This window comes from Macaca mulatta, chromosome 1, assembly GCF_049350105.2.
Source record: "Macaca mulatta isolate MMU2019108-1 chromosome 1, T2T-MMU8v2.0, whole genome shotgun sequence".
NCBI lineage: Eukaryota > Metazoa > Chordata > Mammalia > Primates > Cercopithecidae > Macaca > Macaca mulatta.
In genome coordinates this window covers 35483672-35501906 of record NC_133406.1, presented here as the reverse complement: position 1 = coordinate 35501906, position 18235 = coordinate 35483672, and positions in this window count along the sequence as shown.

Sequence of the window (18235 nt, the reverse complement as noted above, 5' to 3'; positions counted from 1 at the left end):
TTTTTTGTATTTTTAGTAGAGACGGGGTTTCGCCGTGGTCTCGATCTCCTGACCTTGTGATCCGCCCGCCTCGGCCTCCCAAAGTGCTGGGATTACAGGCGTGAGCCACCGCGCCCGGCCCCAGGTTTTTCTTGATAGTAGGAAGGATGTTTTCTTTTATTAATCCTGTTGATACCTAATGCTTTTGTAGTACACAATTTGTGTTTAATGAATAAACACGAGATAACTTAAACCCTAATTTTTCTTTAGAAATTGAATTTATTATAGTGCCATTGTGGAAATGAATACTAGATCTGTTTGGTGATGTGGCAACTGGACTAAGTTTCTTAAAGGAAACTGTGGTTCCAGGATGGGCTTGGAAGCTGTAGCCCAGAACTATGTGGGCGCCGCAGCCCTGGTGGGTTGGCAGGAACAGGAAGCCCACAGTCAGAAAAAACATTGTTCCATGGTGCCCTCTAGTGAGCCAAGGCACCACCAGGTCAGAAGTCAGGGCCGGAGGCTCTTGAATTTCAGCAGGAAGCAGGATCATTCGGGGAGCGTGACAAAACTATAGACTTCAGTGCTCCTTCCCAGAATGCCAAGCCAGCGGGGAGATCAAGCCCTTCAATCAGCATCTTCAGGGATCCGATGCACACAGTCCTCAGGTCACACTTTGTGAAATACTGACTAGGTGATGCTCATCAGAAAAAAAACTCTCCAGGTATGTAATCTGAGAACACCCACGCCCATTCTTCTGCTCCTAGAGATGGATCACTTACTCCTTGCTTACTACTCAAGGGTGCATTTGGGTGAGAAAGACAGAGAGAGGGGAGAGAGAGAGAGAGGGAAGAAACAGTGGCTACATCTCTGGTATGAGTCCAGTACACACAAGAATGTTGAGTAGCAAAAACTGGATGGAAACACTGAGCGAATATTTTAGGGAGGATTGTGTCACCCTCTTTTGACATCTATCTCCAATCCAATAAAGCACTAATGAAGAGCGCTGCTTTCCTCATTTTGTACTCTTCCTGGAACAAGGGTCGGGAGGTGCCTGGCTTTTATCAAGCAAACAGTCCACGGCCACCACTATGTCAGACTTTTAAAGTACATTATCTCTAGAAGTCCCTGGAATCATAGAGAGTGAGGCATTCTTTGTACCATACAGAGGGAAGGCTTGCCGAACAACTGGTTCAAGCATAGGCAACAGAAAGAATTCACTTTCATGTGTCTGTATTTATGTTCTGTTAACAAACTCACTGGAAAGATAAATACAGTAACAACTGCATCACTTTCTCAATCATAAAAAGGGCCGATTCATGGTCAGAAACCCAATATACAGTGTTCATCAATGACAAAAAAACAAAAAACAAAAAAAACAAAAAACACTTCAAATCCCCACCAGTACTTTTCTTCCTTCCTCTTGATAACTTTTTTTTTTAATCATTATTTTTTATCTTTTTTCAGACAGGGTCTCGCTCTGTCGCCCAGGCTGGAGACAGTGGCACAATCTCAGCTCACTGAAGCCTCCACCTCCTGGGTTCAAGCGATTTTTGTGCATCAGCCTCCTGAGTAGCTGGGATTATAGGCATGTACCACCACATCCAGTTAATTTTTGTATTTTTAGTAGAGATGGGGTTTCACCATGTTGTTCATGCTGGTCTCTAACTTCTGGCCTCAGGTGATCTGCCCGCCTCGGCCTCCCAAAGTGCCAGGGTTACAGGGGTAAGCCATCACGCCCGGCCTCCCTCTTGATAATTTTAAATGAAGGCTGCCGCTTTACTAAGGGGTTGTTCGGAAACTAAAATGTTTGTTGAACCTTTCGAGGTGATAAATTACTCTGACGTGAAGTCTACTACTCAAGTCTAAGTCTTTTATGTACTTGTTCATGTATTAATTGTACCTAATGAATTCATTTAAATGACAAAGCTACATTTATTGAGTGTCTACTATATGTCTGGACACTGTGTTGGGCTCAAGAAGTATAAAGGAGGACTGGGTAAGGCTGACTGCCTATACAGGGGTCAGCGTCTACAAGGGACATTTTCTGATGCAATGTGATGGGTACTCTACCAGAAATATGAACCCAGGGCTAGGATAGCACAGGACAATTACCTGTCTCCATGGGAACCAGCTGAATAGAGAAATGCTATCACAGACACACTCTAAAATTCTAATACTTGATGAACGTTGGAATTTTCATGGGGATTGGTTAAGACCACATCATTAATTTTCAAATGGTTTAAAGACAAAAGAGTTATCAAATCTCTATTCTCACAAATAATGTTGTTTTAAGCTCCCCCATTCCCCGTGACTGTAGCTTTGAAACAAACTATGAGGTGCTGGGCTGATGCCATCTGATTTCAGTCTTGCTTATTTGCTTGTCCAGAAAACTTTAAGCGTAGACTCACAGAGCCCTTAATGAGAAAGCTCATTAAAAAGCCGTCTGAAATGGTGAAACAAATTACATGCACAACACGGCCCACTCTTTTCCTCTTCATTTCCTTCTTTCCCTCCCAGGCTGCAGCATTATAAATGACAAGGTGAAGTGAATCATCAGGTCAAGAAAAGGCACTGCCGAATGGGTCTATCAGTACCTCTTCGCTTTGACGACATTTCTCTTGCTTCACTGCAGCACTAAAATGTTGCCCAAACAGCAGGAGGGCCCTGCACAAGTAATGATGGCCTTGGTTAAAGCCTTTGATTGTGTGTATTTGGGTGGAACTTCAACTTGTAATTGCTGAATGCACACATTATCTGATTTCAGAGCCTCTCCCTGGAAGGCTTGTTTATTCCTGGTAAAGGCAAAATTTCCTTCCTTGCAGGTGCATCTTTGACCACTTTATGAAGGTTTCTTCAGGAGTATTACTTCAGGATGGTAGAGATCATACTCAGGGCAAGCCTGGCTACAAGGCGTCTTATTAAAACACTCTCCACCCCTGAGTCTGTGAGGAAATGTGAGGGAAATCGGGAGTTTCAGGAGCTAGGATATGTTTCCTGCCTCCTGGCTTAACAGGAAGTGATGGTGACGGCTGTCCACTGGGAGGAAGAGAGGGGAGGTGGGTCTTTTTTTTTTTTTTCTTTTCTTCTCTTATCCTGGGGTATGCAAAAGGAAGGCTACAAATGCCAAACAATCCTTCCACACCTGGTAGCTGGGGCAGTATCTGTGGGGAAAAGGAAATCCTTCCCTCCATCTTGCCCCTTAATTTATAGAATTCACCGGGGTTGAGGTAGAGAGACTGGGGTTTAGGCCCTGACATTTTATCAATTGCTCTTGGGTTGACTCTTAAGAATTCACCAAACACCTCTAAATCTGTGTCTACCATGTGCCAGGTACCTAGCCAGGCACTGAGAATACAGAAATAGCGAAGTCACAGTCTTGACCCTGAAGTTTTTCATAATCTCCTGGGGAAGGCATATACACAAACAGTCACAGCACAGTGTGATGTGAGCTTTACTGAAGCTAGGAAGGAGCCACTGAAAGCAAGAGAAAGGGGAATGCACGTGTTTTCAAGGTGGGGCAGCAGAGTGAGAAGATGAGAGGTGGTCGGACTGCCGCTAGGCAGGGTTTCACAAATCAGAAGCCTGAGCAGGATTTTAAAGAAAACCTGTTCACTGGGAGAGAGGGAGACACACACACACACACACACACACACACACACACACACACACACACACACACACACGGAAGGGTGGTAGAAAGAACCCCGATCGACAGCATTAAGGTGTGGCAGAGGAGAAGAAGCTGAGGACAAGACCGAGAAGGAGCAGGCTCGGAAGCAGGAGGAAAAAGAGCAGAGAATGGCTTTGAATGCTAAAGAAGCCAACTATCATTGTGACCAATGGGCATCCCTTGGACTGGGCATATGGGAAGTCACAACAATTTCAGTGGCCTTTGGGGGTTAATCACAGTAGGATGAGTAAATGGAAGGGGAGCAATGGAGCTAACAAGCATATTGTTAATGTTTGGTGGACTTGGCTGTGAGGAGGAGATGATGGCTAGACAGGGATAAGGAATGAAGGAAGCCTTTTGTTGTTTTTGTTTATGACTGAAATGCGGGCATCGTTATATGCCACAATGGAGAGGGAGGAGTTAACCTACAGGAGAGAGACGGGATTAAATGGGGTTAATTCCTACTTCACAGAGTCTTTCTGAGGATTAAATGAGATCCCCTTGGTGAACCCTTTCTCTAAGGAGATACACACATGTGAAGATGATTATCCTGCTGTTGAAATGAAACCTCCGTGCATCATCACCAGGCATTTGAGCTCACTTATCACTTGGCTACTGAGATAGGCAAATCTCCCTCTCCATAGCCTTTTTGTGTGCGCTGCTTTCCTATTTCCTCTTGCCATCACTTTAGACACTAGAGCCCAATAATGACTTGAGCTCTCCTTGACATTTCTTCCTGACAAACAACACAACTCACCAGTTCCCCCGGATCACAACAGGAAGCTGGGGGTTGATAAGTGAGAAGCGATTAAGGGAGAGGATGAGAGCCTCCTCATTGTTATTATGAAGTGGAATTAACATCCAGACCTCTTGGCAAGTTTGCCTTGTCAGTTTATTAGCTTTTCATCACAGAATCATAAAGACACAGGGACCATGAAGTACACTGTCCCCTCACGGACACCTATGTCCCCTTTCCCATCTCAATTCATGAACTGTAAGTCCCACCGCGGCAGAGACTTTTGTCTGTTTTGTTAGCTGCTGTGTCCCCATTGCCTAGAACAGTGACTGGCATACGGAGAGTGTCTAAAAAATATGCAGTAAGTGAATGATTCACCCATTCCCCCTTCAACTGATTCAATAAAAAATGAGTGTATACTATGGACCAACCACCAAATGTATCCTAGATAAACACAGTTAAAGAGTGCTTGTTATCATTTAAACAATGTATATTCTGTGCCAAGTACTTTACATACATTAGTTCATATAATCACCATCATTTTACAAATGGGGAAACTGAGACTGAGAAAGAAGTCACTTGGTTGAGGATATGTGGTTGGAGAGTGAAGAAGCTGGAATTCCTGACTGCTGGAACTCCAAAACCTATGCTCTTTCTACATCAGCCTCATCCCTCATCATTCTCCAGCTCGAACCATAACTTCAGTTGTAAATGACCGCTTGCAATTCCTTGACCATGCCACGTTCTGTCATGTGTACTCCTTTGCCTGGGACACATTTAGCTGTGGCCTCTGGCTGGGTAATTCTTCATTCTTCTTTTCTGAGGATTTCCTGAAATGATGTTCTCTGGCTGGGGTAGGCTGACCTTCCTCTCTGCTCCCATATCCCCTCTTGCAGCCCTTCATCACAGAACATATCACAGGCATTTGAGATGCCTCTTTATGCAAACTTCGCTCCACTAGACAGTGAGAGGCTCAAGGGCAGGAACAGTGTCTTCATAACAAAAGCTGCTGTAGATTGGGTGTTGCCACAGATGTGCTTACTTTGTTTAATTCTCACAGCCACCACCTGAGGTGGGAATTATTATGCTGCTTCTTTTTTTTTTTTTTTTTTTGAGATGGAGTTTCGCTCTTGTTGTCCAGGCTGGAGTATAATAGCGTGATCTCGGCTTACTGCAACCTCTGCCTCCTGGGTTCAAGTGATTCTCCTGCCTCAGCCTCCTGAGTAGCTGGGATTACAGGCATGCACCACCACACCCAGCTAATTTTGTATTTTTAGTAGAGATGAGATTTCTCCATGTTGGTCAGGGTGGTCTCAAACTCCCGACCTCAGATGATCTACCCACCTTGGCCTCCAAAAGTACTGGGATTACAGGCGTGAGTCACTGTGCCCAGACTCTCATGCCTTTTTTTTTTTTTTTTTTTTTTTTTTTGGTGAGACAGAGTCTCACTGTCACCCAGGCTGGAGTGCAATGGCACAATATCAGCCCACTGCAACTTCCGCCTCCCAGGTTCGAGCAATTCTCCTGCCTCAGCCTCCTAAGTGGTTGGGATTACAGGCACACACCACCACGCCCAGCTAATTTTTGTATTTTTAGTAGAGACTGGGTTTTACCATGTTGGTCAGGCTGGTCTTGAACTCCTGACCTTGTGATCCACCCGCCTCGGCCTCCCAAAGTGCTGGGATTACAGGCATGAGCCACTGTGCCAGGCTTATTATGCCTCTTTTAAAGATGAGGAAATGGAGGCTCAGAGAAGCTACATAACTTTTACAAGGTCACAGTGAGTAAGCAGCTAACTCAGGAATTAAACATAGGTACATCTTATTCCAAAGCCCAAATTCTTTTCACTTCATTATGCTGCCATTGGAATTATCTACAATGCTCACAGCTTAGCTGTGGGGGTAAATAGATAAATACCACCTGAACGTTGAGATTAGCAAGCTACTACAGGTTGGTACAAAGTTCTTTGGAGTGACATATGGAAGGGAATAATTTGTTCCCTTTGTGGGAGGTGGGAGCTGGAAGAGCTTCATAAGGTTGCCAGAATGCTTGGGAATTTGTCGACTGAATTAATAATGATGGTTCAAGGTGGAAGACAGTTCCCTGCATTTAATCCTGGTGGTTGGTTTTAAGGGCCACGACAGCCATTGCCCAGGTCACTACTGCTTCCAAATTGGCCCATCTGGTGCCAGGAATGCAGCCCAAATGCCTGCTGGTACCTGCTTAAGTGATGACGGGTAACCAGGCAACCCTGTCAGCACATTGTTTCATTGAAATTATGTTTGTGAGTGTGTGAATATGAAAACAACTTTACATAATCACAATTTTAATCTTGCACAATATACTTTACATTTAAATGAAATAAGTGTATTTTCAAGCTTATGGCTATATGGAATAGTGTAGCAACCCCTAATTACACGTTAGCTTCTCTTCCTGCTCTTGTCCCTTAACTACAGGCGTCCCTGGAGGCTGCTTTCTCTATTCTCTCCTCCAGGGAATTAATCTATTTTCTAGGCTTGAATGACTGTAAAATTCCTATAAAATGAGGCTTAAAATGGCAAAGCAAAGGATTGCTTTAAAATATATTGTATAATACCTTCTTTGTCTGCTCTCGGGGGCGTTTGTCAGGGAAAGCACAGTAGGCAGCCGGATACTGTTGTAGGGGCTCTGGTACCAGGCAATTAGGATGATTCTAAACTGCTCCATTTTCGAGCTATGTGGCCTTGGGCAAGTTACTTAACCTCCTTAAGCCTACATTCCTGATGTATAAAAGAGCAAAAATAATAGTATCCTAGTCATAGAACTATTGGGTGGATTAATGAAATCATGCAAAAGCACTTAGTGACTGGTTTGTCAGAAATAACCGGTAAGTGCTACTGTTTATTTACATATTTACTTATTTATTTTTCTTAGAGACAGGGTCTCTCTCTGTTGCTCAGGCTGGAGTGCAGGGACACAATCATGGCTCACTGCAACCTTGAACTCCTAGACTCAAGCGATTCTCTTTCCTCAGCCTTTCTAGTAGCTGGGACTTCAGGCGCATGTCACCATGCCTGGCACTAATTTTTCTAGTTTTTTGTTTTTTTAAATAGAGGTGGGGATCTCACTATGTTGCCCAGGGTGGTCTCAAACTCCTGGCCTCAAGTGATCCTCCTGCCATGACCTCCCAAAGTGCTGGAATTATAGGTGTGAGTCACCATGCCTAGCCAGCGCTACTTGTGATGATTATTATTACTCTCATGGTTAGCAGGATGAACAAATTTGGGTGACAGTGATTTGAAACCTATGAAGCACTATAACAATGTGAAATATTATCACTATTATGGATACTGTTGAGGAGTGAGATCCAAAGAGCATGGTATTAAGAGCAGTGAATAGGAAGTCAGGAAAGCCAGATCCCAGTGCTATTCCCATCACTAATCAGCAGTGTGACCTTGGGCCAGCCTCTCCCCTCACCTCAGTTTTTTTTACTTATAAATGAAGTGGTTTGATTAGATTATCTTGAAGACCCATTCTAGCTCCAAAATTCTATGATTCCATGACTTTTGGAGCTAATAACTTACGTAGAAATCTTACACATTTCCTGGAATAGAGTAGGTCAATATGCATTATATATTAATGGCCAAAGTACATTTCTGAAGTTGATAAAAGTTAACCCCAACTGCAACAATCAGAAAGAGCATTCCTAGGGGAATGCAGTGAAAAAGCAAACTACTCCTACCCACCTCAGGAATTTTGGAGGACATCATTGTGGCAGAAGAGAATTTATACCTAAAATGGCAATACTGAACTAGTCATAAAGAAGATGAGATTATGTTCAGCATCTGTATACTTAGCTAAGGAAGTGGGTGCAATAACCCTTAAAATTGTCTGGATTCAGGCTTTGGATAGTTATGTTGTGGCTGGCAGCTCCTCACACCTTCCTACCATTTACTGAGTACCTGCCATGTTCCCGGAGTGGTGGTAGGCTCTGAGGCTACTGAGACAGTCTCTATTCTCAAGGGACTGACAATTTATTGGGTAAAGCATTTTAACTGTGGAGGATACTTTTGCATTTTCTGCATAGTCCTTCATGATGCTTACATTGTTTATATATTGTTTGTCTATTATTCTGTGAAAACATAGCTGTTTGTGTATTCAGCTTTGGCTTGCTTCCCCACCCTCAGCCCTCCACCAGCTTCTGGATGTTAAATATTATCTCTTCATGTGAGCTATACCAGAAGGAAGAGTCATCTGTTACTCTTTTACTTCCTTAATGAGCCCTCAAGCTGGTTTGCAGGGCAGATATCTATCCTTTCTTTCTTTTTTTCCAGAGGACAGATGGGTTCAGATATAGCTGCTTGGTCTTATTCTCTCCCATGACTCAAATTTTATTCTTCTTGTCCCCTTTCCATCTTCCCCTCAAATAAAATAAAATAATCAGAAACAATCACCAAAACTAGATAGCAGGGTGTGGTGGTGGCACTTTGATGGATAGACCAAATATTTCTTTTGCTACTATAGCAACTACCATTAAATGCATTGTCACATACCTTTGATTCTCTTTGGAAATGTGAAAGTTATTTTGCATATGTGATTAAAATCACCTCAATTACCAAAAATACTTTCATTTCCCTCCAGGATTATTCTTAATGGGGCTTTTACTATTTTCTTCAGATATTGTTATAAATGCAGAATGCAGTCTTGACCAATTTCTCCAAACTATTTGATTTCTCTAAATATTCTCATCCCAAATATTTTCATATTATCTGAGAATGACAAGGATTTTATGAAAATCATAATTGAAAAATTTTCCACAAAAACACTTAATTAAAAAGTTTGATTCTTTTTTTTTTTTTTAAATTTATTTATTATTATTATACTTTAAGTTGTAGGGTACATGTGCATAACGTGCAGGTTTGTTACATATGTATACTTGTGCCATGTTCCTGTGCTGCACCCATCAACTCGTCACTTACATCAGGTATAACTCCCAGTGCAATCCCTCCCCCCTCCCCCCTCCCCATGATAGGCCCCGGTGTGTGATGTTCCCCTTCCTGAGTCCAAGTGATCTCATTGTTCAGTTCCCACCTATGAGTGAGAACATGCAGTGTTTGGTTTTCTGTTCTTGTGATAGTTTGCTAAGAATGATGGTTTCCAGCTGCATCCATGTCCCTACAAAGGACACAAACTCATCCTTTTTGATGGCTGCATAGTATTCCATGGTGTATATGTGCCACATTTTCTTAATCCAATCTGTCACTGATGGACATTTGGGTTGATTCCAAGTCTTTGCTATTGTGAATAGTGCTGCAATAAACATACATGTGCATGTGTCTTTATAGCAGCATAATTTATAATCCTTTGGGTATATACCCAGTAATGGGATGGCTGGGTCATATGGTACATCTAGTTCTAGATCCTTGAGGAATCGCCATACTGTTTTCCATAATGGTTGAACTAGTTTACAATCCCACCAACAGTGTAAAAGTGTTCCTATTTCTCCACATCCTCTCCAGCACCTGTTGTTTCCTGACTTTTTAATGATCGCCATTCTAACTGGTGTGAGATGGTATCTCATTGTGGTTTTGATTTGCATTTCTCTGATGGCCAGTGATGATGAGCATTTTTTCATGTGTCTGTTGGCTGTATGAATGTCTTCTTTTGAGAAATGTCTGTTCATATCCTTTGCCCACTTTTGATGGGGTTGTTTGTTTTTTTCTTGTAAATTTGTTTGAGTTCTTTGTAGGTTCTGGATATTAGCCCTTTGTCAGATGAGTAGATTGCAAAAATTTTCTCCCATTCTGTAGGTTGCCTGTTCACTCTGATGGTAGTTTCTTTTGCTGTGCAGAAGCTCTTTAGTTTAATGAGATCCCATTTGTCAATTTTGGCTTTTGCTGCCGTTGCTTTTGGTGTTTTAAACATGAAGTCTTTGCCCATGCCTATGTCCTGAATGGTACTACCTAGGTTTTCCTCTAGGATTTTTATGGTATTAGGTCTAACATTTAAGTCTCTAATCCATCTTGAATTAATTTTCGTATAAGGAGTAAGGAAAGGATCCAGTTTCAGCTTTCTACTTATGGCTAGCCAATTTTCCCAGCACCATTTATTAAATAGGGAATCCTTTCCCCATTTCTTGTTTCTCTCAGGTTTGTCAAAGATCAGATGGCTGTAGATGTGTGGTATTATTTCTGAGGACTCTGTTCTGTTCCATTGGTCTATATCTCTGTTTTGGTACCAGTACCATGCTGTTTTGGTTACTGTAGCCTTGTAGTATAGTTTGAAGTCAGGTAGTGTGATGCCTCCAGCTTTGTTCTTTTGACTTAGGATTGTCTTGGAGATGCGGGCTCTTTTTTGGTTCTATATGAACTTTAAAGCAGTTTTTTCCAATTCTGTGAAGAAACTCATTGGTAGCTTGATGGGGATGGCATTGAATCTATAAATTACCTTGGGCAGTATGGCCATTTTCACGATATTGATTCTTCCTATCCATGAGCATGGTATATTCTTCCATTTGTTTGTGTCCTCTTTTATTTCACTGAGCAGTGGTTTGTAGTTCTCCTTGAAGAGGTCCTTTACATCCCTTGTCAGTTGGATTCCTAGGTATTTTATTCTCTTTGAAGCAATTGTGAATGGAAGTTCATTCCTGATTTGGCTCTCTGTTTGTCTGTTACTGGTGTATAAGAATGCTTGTGATTTTTGCACATTAAATTTGTATCCTGAGACGTTGCTGAAGTTGCTTATCAGCTTAAGGAGATTTTGGGCTGAGACAATGGGGTTTTCTAAATATACAATCATGTCATCTGCAAACAGGGACAATTTGACTTCTTCTTTTCCTAACTGAATACCCTTGATTTCTTTCTCTTGCCTAATTGCCCTAGCCAGAACTTCCAACACTATGTTGAATAGGAGTGGTGAGAGAGGGCATCCCTGTCTTGTGCCAGTTTTCAAAGGGAATTTTTCCAGTTTTTGCCCATTCAGTATGATATTGGCTGTGGGTTTGTCATAAATAGCTCTTATTATTTTGAGGTACGTTCCATCAATACCGAATTTATTGAGCGTTTTTAGCATGAAGGGCTGTTGAATTTTGTCAAAAGCCTTTTCTGCATCTATTGAGATAATCATGTGGTTCTTGTCTTTGGTTCTGTTTATATGCTGGATTATGTTTATTGATTTGCGAATGTTGAACCAGCCTTGCATCCCAGGGATGAAGCCCACTTGATCATGGTGGATAAGCTTTTTGATGTGTTGCTGAATCCGGTTTGCCAGTATTTTATTGAGGATTTTTGCATCAATGTTCATCAGGGATATTGGTCTAAAATTCTCTTTTTTTGTTGTGTCTCTGCCAGGCTTTGGTATCAGGATGATGTTGGCCTCATAAAATGAGTTAGGGAGGATTCCCTCTTTTTCTATTGATTGGAATAGTTTCAGAAGGAATGGTACCAACTCCTCCTTGTACCTCTGGTAGAATTCAGCTGTGAATCCATCTGGTCCTGGACTTTTTTTGGTTGGTAGGCTATTAATTATTGCCTCAATTTCAGAGCCTGCTATTGGTCTATTCAGGGATTCAACTTCTTCCTGGTTTAGTCTTGGAAGAGTGTAAGTGTCCAGGAAATTATCCATTTCTTCTAGATTTTCCAGTTTATTTGCGTAGAGGTGTTTATAGTATTCTCTGATGGTAGTTTGTATTTCTGTGGGGTCGGAGGTGATATCCCCTTTATCATTTTTAATTGCGTCGATTTGATTCCTCTCTCTTTTCTTCTTTATTAGTCTTGCTAGTGGTCTGTCAATTTTGTTGATCTTTTCAAAAAACCAACTCCTGGATTCATTGATTTTTTGGAGAGTTTTTTGTGTCTCTATCTCCTTCAGTTCTGCTCTGATCTTAGTTATTTCTTGCCTTCTGCTAGCTTTCGAATGTGTTTGCTCTTGCTTCTCTAGTTCTTTTAATTGTGATGTTAGAGTGTCAATTTTAGATCTTTCCTGCTTTCTCTTGTGGGCATTTAGTGCTATAAATTTCCCTCTACACACTGCTTTAAATGTGTCCCAGAGATTCTGGTATGTTGTATCTTTGTTCTCATTGGTTTCAAAGAACATCTTTATTTCTGCCTTCATTTCGTTGTGTACCCAGTAGTCATTCAGGAGCAGGTTGTTCAGTTTCCATGTAGTTGAGCGGTTTTGATTGAGTTTCTTAGTCCTGAGTTCTAGTTTGATTGCACTGTGATCTGAGAGACAGTTTGTTATAATTTCTGTTCTTGTACATTTGCTGAGGAGTGCTTTACTTCCAATTACGTGGTCGATTTTGGAGTAAGTACGATGTGGTGCTGAGAAGAATGTATATTCTGTTGATTTGGGGTGGAGAGTTCTATAGATGTCTATTAGGTCTGCTTGCTGCAGAGATGAGTTCAATTCCTGGATATCCTTGTTAACTTTCTGTCTCGTTGATCTGTCTAATGTTGACAGTGGAGTGTTGAAGTCTCCCATTATTATTGTATGGGAGTCTAAGTCTCTTTGTAAGTCTCTAAGGACTTGCTTTATGAATCTGGGTTCTCCTGTATTGGGTGCATATATATTTAGGATAGTTAGCTCTTCCTGTTGAATTGATCCCTTTACCATTATGTAATGGCCTTCTTTGTCTCTTTTGATCTTTGATGGTTTAAAGTCTGTTTTATCAGAGACTAGTATTGCAACCCCCGCTTTTTTTTGTTCTCCATTTGCTTGGTAAATCTTCCTCCATCCCTTTATTTTGAGCCTATGTATGTCTCTGCGTGTGAGATGGGTCTCCTGAATACAGCAGACTGATGGGTCTTGACTCTTTATCCAGTTTGCCAGTCTGTGTCTTTTAATTGGAGCATTTAGTCCATTTACATTTAAGGTTAATATTGTTATGTGTGAACTTGATCCTGCCATTATGATATTAACTGGTTATTTTGCTCGTTAGTTGATGCAGTTTCTTCCTAGCCTAAATGGTCTTTACATTTTGGCATGTTTTTGCAATGGCTGGTACCGGTTGTTCCTTTCCATGTTGAGTGCTTCCTTCAGGGTCTCTCGTAAGGCAGGCCTAGTGGTGACAAAATCTCTAAGCATTTGCTTATCTGTAAAGGATTTTATTTCTCCTTCACTTATGAAACTTAGTTTGGCTGGATATGAAATTCTGGGTTGAAAATTCTTTTCTTTAAGAATGTTGAATATTGGCCCCCACTCTCTTCTGGCTTGTAGAGTTTCTGCCGAGAGATCTGCTGTTAGTCTGATGGGCTTCCCTTTGTGGGCAACCCGACCTTTCTCTCTGCCTGCCCTTAAGATTTTTTCCTTCATTTCAACTTTGGTGAATCTGGCAATTATGTGTCTTGGAGTTGCTCTTCTCGAGGAGTATCTTTGTGGCGTTCTCTGTATTTCCTGGATTTGAATGTTGGCCTGCCCTACTAGGTTGGGGAAGTTCTCCTGGATGATATCCTGAAGAGTGTTTTGGTTCCATTTTCCCCCTGACTTTCAGGCACCCCAATCAGATGTAGATTGGGTGTTTTGGTTCCATTTTCCCCCTCACTTTCAGGCACCCCAATCAGACGTAGATTTGGTCTTTTTACATAATCCCATACTTCTTGCAGGCTTTGTTCATTTCTTTTTCTTCTTTTTTCTTTTGGTTTCTCTTCTCGCTTCATTTCATTCATTTGATCCTCAATCGCAGATACTCTTTCTTCCAGTTGATCGAGTCGGTTACTGAAGCTTGTGCATTTGTCACGTATTTCTCGTATCATGGTTTTCATCTCTTTCATTTCGTTTATGACCTTCTCTGCATTAATTACTCTAGCCATCAATTCTTCCACTTTTTTTTCAAGATTTTTAGTTTCTTTGCGCTGGGTACATAATTCCTCCTTTAGCTCTGAGAAATTTGATGGACTGAAGCCTTCTTCTCTCATCTCATCAAAGTCATTCTCCGTCCAGCTTTGATCCGTTGCTGGCGATGAGCTGCGCTCCTTTGCCGGGGGAGATGCGCTCTTATTTTTTGAATTTCCAGCTTTTCTGCCCTGCTTTTTCCCCATCTTTGTGGTTTTATCTGCCTCTGGTCTTTGATGATGGTGATGTACTGATGGGGTTTTGGTGTAGGTGTCCTTCCTGTTTGATAGTTTTCCTTCTAACAGTCAGGACCCTCAGCTGTAGGTCTGTTGGAGATTGCTTGAGGTCCACTCGAGACCCTGTTTGCCTGGGTGTCAGCAGCAGAGGCTGCAGAAGATAGAATATTGCTGAACAGCGAGTGTACCTGTCTGATTCTTGCTTTGGAGGCTTCCTCTCAGGGGTGTACTCCACCCTGTGAGGTGTGGGGTGTCAGACTGCCCCTAGTGGGGGATGTCTCCCAGTTAGGCTACTCAGGGTTCAGGGACCCACTTGAGCAGGCAGTCTGTCCCTTCTCAGATCTCAATCTCCGTGTTGGAAGATCCACTGCTCTCTCCAAAGCTGTCAGACAGAGTCGTTTGCGTCTGCAGAGGTTTCGGCTGTGTTTGTTATTGCCCTGTCCCCAGAGGTGGAGTCTACAGAGACAGGCAGGTTTCCTTGAGCTGCTGTGAGCTCCACCCAGTTCGAGCTTCCCAGCAGCTTTGTTTACCTACTTAAGCCTCAGCAATGGCGGGCGCCCCTCCCCCAGCCTCGCTGCTGCCTTGCCGGTAGATCACAGACTGCTGTGCTAGCAATGAGGGAGGCTCCGTGGGTGTGGGACCCTCCCGGTCAGGTGTGGGATATGATCTCCTGGTGTGCCTGTTTGCTTAAAGCGCAGTATTGGGGTGGGAGTTACCCGATTTTCCAGGTGTTGTGTGTCTCAGTTCCCCTGGCTAGGAAAAGGGATTCCCTTCCCCCTTGCGCTTCCCAGGTGAGGCAATGCCTCGCCCTGCTTCAGCTCTCGCTGGTCGGGCTGCAGCAGCTGACCAGCACCGATCGTCCGGCACTCCCCAGTGAGATGAACCCAGTACCTCAGTTGAAAATGCAGAAATCACCAGTCTTCTGTGTCGCTCGCGCTGGGAGTTGGAGACTGGAGCTGTTCCTATTCGGCCATCTTAAGCATTTTCCAAAAAGTTTGATTCTTAAAGATACTTTTTGTTATCTAGAAAATTTATAAGAGATAACTCAATGTTTATTGAACAATTCGTTAGATAAACCTGTATTAAATGGCTGTGTCAGGTATTATGCAAAGTACTGCAAACATAAAGGAGATTAAGAAATGATGGCTACTTTCAAGGAGCTCAATTAAGAGTCACTTGCTTTCTACCTTGTATAAATAGTTAATATTTTACAAAACCCTTTCCATGTGTAATAACTCATTTCATCCTCAGAACAATAAATCCTGGTTTCATACTTAATAAACTTGCAGTTTCTTGTTGCTCACTGTTTTTTCTTTTTTTTTTTTTTAGACGAGGTCTCACTCTGATACCCAGGCTGGAGTGCAGTGGGGAAATTCTGGCTCACTGCAGTCTCCACCTCCCGGATTCAAGCAATTCTCATGCCTCAGCCTCCCAAGTAGCTGGGACTACAGGCATGTGCTACCACGGCTGGCTAAGTTTTTGTATTTTTGGTAGAGATGGGGTCTCATTATTGTCACACATGTTCATGTGAAGAGACCACCAAACGGGCTTTGTGTGAGCAACAAGGCTGTTTATTTCACCTGGGTGCAGGCGGGCTGAGTCTGAAAAGAGAGTCAGCAAAGGGTGGTGGGATTATCATTAGTTCTTATAGGTTTTGGGATAGGTGGTGGAGTTAGGAGCAATGTTTTGCCGGCAGGGGGTGGATCTCACAAAGTACATTCTCAAGGGTGGGGAGAATTACAAAGAACCTTCTTAAGGGTGGGGGAGATTACAAAGTACATTGATCAGTTAGGGTGGGGCAGAAACAAATCACAATGGTGGGATGTCATCAGTTAAGGCTATTTTCACTTCTTTTGTAGATCTTCAGTTGCTTCAGGCCATCTGCATGTATACATGCAGGTCACAGGGTATATGATGGCTTAGCTTGGGCTCAGAGGCCTGACATTCCTGTGTTCTTATATTAATAAGAAAAACAAAACAAAATAGTGGTGAAGTGTTGGAGTGGCAAAAAAATTTTGGGGGTGGTATGGAGAAATAATGGGTGATGTTTCTCAGGCCTGCTTCGAGTGGTATTAGGGGTGGCGTGGGAACCTAAAGTGGGAGAAATTAAGTTGAAGGAAGGTTTTGTGGTCAGGGGTGATATTGTGGGGTTGTTAGAAGGAGCATTTGTCATATAGAATGATTGGTGATGGCCTGGATATGGTTTTGGATGAATTGAGAAACTAAATGGAAGATACAAGGTCTGAATAAAAGAAGGAGAAAAATAGGTATTAAAGGACTAAGAATTGGGAGGACCCAGGACATCCAATTAGAGAGTGCCCAAGGGGGTTCAGTGTAATTACTTGCTTGGTTGGCAAGTTTTTGGGAAAAGACCATTAGTTCATTTTACCTTTCCTGAAGATTGAGGATGGTAAGGGGTATGAAGTTTCCCCTGAATACCAAGAGCCTAAGAAACTGCTTGAGTGGTTTGACTAGTAAAGGCCGGTCTGTTATTGGACTGTATAGAGGCAAGAAGGCCAAACTGAGGAATTATGTCTGACAAAAGGGAAGAAATGATCACAGTGACCTTCTCAGACCCTGTGGGAAAGGCCTCTACCCGTCCAGTGAAAGTGTCTACCCAGACCAAGAGGTATTTTAGTTTCCTGACTCAAGGCATATGAGTAAAGTCAATTTACCAGTCCTGGGTGGGGGCAAATCCCTGAGCTTGATGTTTAGGGAAGGGAGGGGGCCTGAATAATGCCTGAGTAGTAGTAGAATAGCAGATGGAACACTGAGAAGTGATTTCCTTAAGGACAAATTTCCATGATGGAAAGGAAATTAGAGGTTCTAAGAGGCGGGTTAGTGGCTTGTAACCTACATGGAAGAGGTTATGAAATGACGATAGAATAGAATGGGCCTGTGAGGCTAGAAGATATTTTCCTTGGTCCAAGAACCATTTGCTTGTGTGGGAAGAGATTGATAGGTGGAAGTTTAAGTGGGAGAGTAGGTGGGAGTGACCGATGAGAAGGAGAACTGGCCATGAGGGACAGAAGTTGGAATGCTAGCTGCTCCTTTAGTTACCTTATCAGCATAAGCATTGCCCTGAGCAATGGGATCTGATGCCTTTCGGTGGCCCTTGCAGTGTATGACTCCAGCTTCCTTTGGAAGTAAAGCAGCCTTCAGAAGAGTTTTTATTAAAGAGGCATTAATGGTGGAGGACCCTTGCGTAGTGAGCAAACCTCTTTTAGCCCACATAACAGCATGGTGGTGCAGGATATGGAAGGCATATTTAGAGTCAATATAAATATTGACATGTAATTCCTTTGTAAGAGTGACAGCTCAAGTTAAGGCAATTAGTTCAGCTTACTGAGAGGTAGGGGAGGGGGGCAGAGTGGTAATCTCAATGATAGATGTGAAAGATACTATAGCATAGCCTGCCTTTGCTGGTGAGTGGTGATTAGGCCTGGTGGAACTGCCATCAGTAAATCAAGTGTGATCAGGGTGAGGAAGAGGAAAGAAGGAAGTATGGGGAAATGGAGTGAATGTCAGGTAAATCAGAGAGATACAGTCATGGGGGTCAGATGTGGTATCAGGAATAATGTGGGGGCTAGCCTAAAACAGTAAGATCAATTTGTTTGGACAGAAAGGCTACAGGGCATGGTCCTGGCTCTTGTGTAAGAATTTTGACCACACAGCCCTGTACTTTGGCTGTGTATAATGAAAAGGGTTGGGATGAGTTAGGGAGAGCTAGTGTGGGAGCAGCTTCTAGGGCTGTTTTTAAGGAATAGAAAGAGGAGTGGCAAAGGGATTTAGGATCTATGCAGT